Here is a 2,626-nt window from a genome sequence, read left to right on the forward strand (position 1 = left end):
GGCGGTTCTTCCATGGCTCTGTTTGGCAGCGGAGGTGGTGGTATTTGCACCAAAGCAGCAGATGTAGGTGTTGATCTTGTTGGCAAGGTTGAGAGGAACATTCCTGAAGACGATCCACGCAACCCAGCTGTCATTACTGATAATGTTGGTGACAATGTTGGAGATATCACTGGTATGGGATCAGATCTATTTGGGTCCTATGACTGAATCTTCCCGTGCAGCTCGGGTTGTTGCATCCATATCATCATTTGAAAACTCTCATGATCTTACTGCCATGTGTTATCCCTTGCTTATTAGTTCAATGGGTATCATTGCTTGCTTAATCACAACTCTGTTTGCAACTAACATATTTGAGATCAAGGCTGTGAAGGAAATTGAGCCTGCATTGAAAAAGCAACGTATTATCTCCATAGTAGTGATGACTATTGGCATTGTTGCTGTAAGCCTAGTTGCATTGCCTTCATCCTTCACTATCTTCAATTTTGGTGCCCAGAAGGTTGTAAAGAACTGGGAGCTTTTCTTCTGTGGTGCTATTGGTTTGTGGTCTGGCCTTGTTATTGGTTTTGTCACTAAATACTGCACTAGAAATGCTTACAACCCTGTCCAAGGCCGATTCACGCAGGACTGGAAGTAGCAACTAATGTTATATTTGGGTTGGCTGTGGGATACAAATCTGTTATTATATTTGCTATTGCAGTAAGCATTTTTATGAAGCAAAGAAAGCTGCCACAGTCGGAAAGTATTGTCATGTCAGGAACAGAAACGTGAATCAAGGATTAACCAATGGAAAAATAGTGATTCCCATCCAGCTTCGGCAGGCAATATCTATTCTCGGGCAGTTCATTGAAGCTAGCAGACTGTTTCTACAGGAAGCTAGCAGACTGTTTCTACAGGAAGACAGAACAGTTTCTACAGGAAGACAGAACAGTTTCTACAGGAAAGTGAAAAGAGGGAAGCCAAAGGAGAAATCGGCCAAGATGCTAGCCAAGGACGTCATCAGGGCCATCAAAGACAAGGAGAGAGATTGGTTGCTCAGAGGATGAGCAACACTTTCAGTAGGGGGGTGATGATGAGCCCCAAAAATGCACAATTATTTGGGCTCATTCAACCTCCTCATTTGACTTAGTCCACCATTCTCATTTGTTTATTGCATGTTTTTGATTATTTTTATGTTAATAGAGTGAATTTGGTTAGTCATTATGCCAACAAGTCTAATGGGTGCTTTGTGTAGCCTTGTTGGTCAACTTGGAGACAAAATTGAAGGTCTTAATGAGCACTTGGTAGCCAAATTCGTGGGAGAACAAGCTAGAGGATTTGTAGGAAGGTGTCCCCCTCATTTATGGACCCTTACCTCGAATTTTCCACCATCAGCTCGGAGTTCAAGGGCCACCGAATTAATGAGCACAAGGGCAGCCAAGCAAGTCAAGTTGGACTGCTGTTAACTCCAAGTCTTGGGCAGCCAAGTCCCTAACTTTTAGGAGGACTGTTGGGTCCTCAAATTGTATAAATAAGAAGGCTTGGGGCCTCATTTTGGTTAGCTAGTGGTTGGTCATTTTTGGTAGCTAGTTGGTAGTCATTTTTGTAGCTAGTTAGTCATTTTGTTTTAGCCATTAGTTAGCTATTTTGTAATTCGATTTTTATGCAATAGACTAGCTTTGCTTTCAGCTCATGCTCAAGCTCTCCTTATGGACAGTTTTGATGTACTTTTCATTTCTTGATTAATAAAGATGGATCCAGCTTTGCACCAGCTCTAAATCTCTCTTGGGAGGCTGTAGTTCTTGGGGTTGGGACCATCTCAAGCGCCCAGTACCTCCCTTGTTTATATTTATGTGTCTTTGCTGCATTCTCATAATAAAAATCTGCTCTTTAGATCTTGCTTTGTTATGGTAGTTGGTTTTGATGGGTAACGTAGCTTTTTATGCTTAGAATCGATTGGTAGGAGTTTGTTATGCATTTAGATCTTTTGGAATGCTCTTTCTCACGTGAAGTACATGGTTCTCTTTCCAAACAAAGCTGTTGTTCATTTATTTCATTGACAATTAGATTAAGTTAGCTAGGACTTGGTTTGTTTGCAAGAATTCATTGATTCGTTTAAATGAGCATTGTGCAGGGCATCTCTATCATCTTCATCACCTCCTCAAGTCCTATTTAACCTCTGTCTCACTCATTTACCCTCCAAACCTCTCATTTCCCACCTAGCTCCATCTCCTTCAACTTTCGTTGACATAGCCCTTTACCTTCCAACCTACTCCCTACACTCACTTCCCATCCTATTCTTTCACTTCTAAAGCCATCACCAGCCTTATTCCTACCTTACCTATCTCCCCCTACCATTTCATCACTCCTCCATCACTCCAAACGCTCACGGTAGGTCATCCTGTAGCCAGTTGTAGACATCCTGTAGAAAACAGAGTATCCTGTAGAATCCTTTGCAGGCATCCTGTAGGAGGCCACTCTCTCGGTTGCTGAGCATCTGAATGCGAGGAACCTCTGTGGATGGATGCTAAGGATCCCTAGGGACCTCTCCTAGCCTCCCTAACCTGTCCCACGCTTTCCTTCCTTCTCCATCTCATCTGCACAACCAAACCCTAGTTAGCACAAGATCACCATCATTCCACACACTTAA

General features: G+C 42.7%; 1 pseudogene; it reads left to right on the plus strand.

The window, feature by feature from the left end:
• Window positions 1–301: 301 nt before the first annotated feature.
• LOC149212736 (pyrophosphate-energized vacuolar membrane proton pump pseudogene) lies at window positions 302–768 on the plus strand (annotated as a pseudogene).
• Window positions 769–2,626: the final 1,858 nt, after the last annotated feature.

Source organism: Pinus tabuliformis, chromosome 1_1 (assembly GCF_031772625.1).
Source record: "Pinus tabuliformis cultivar Carrire ecotype Pingquan chromosome 1_1, CPIR1, whole genome shotgun sequence".
NCBI classification, from domain to species: Eukaryota; Viridiplantae; Streptophyta; class Pinopsida; order Pinales; family Pinaceae; genus Pinus; species Pinus tabuliformis.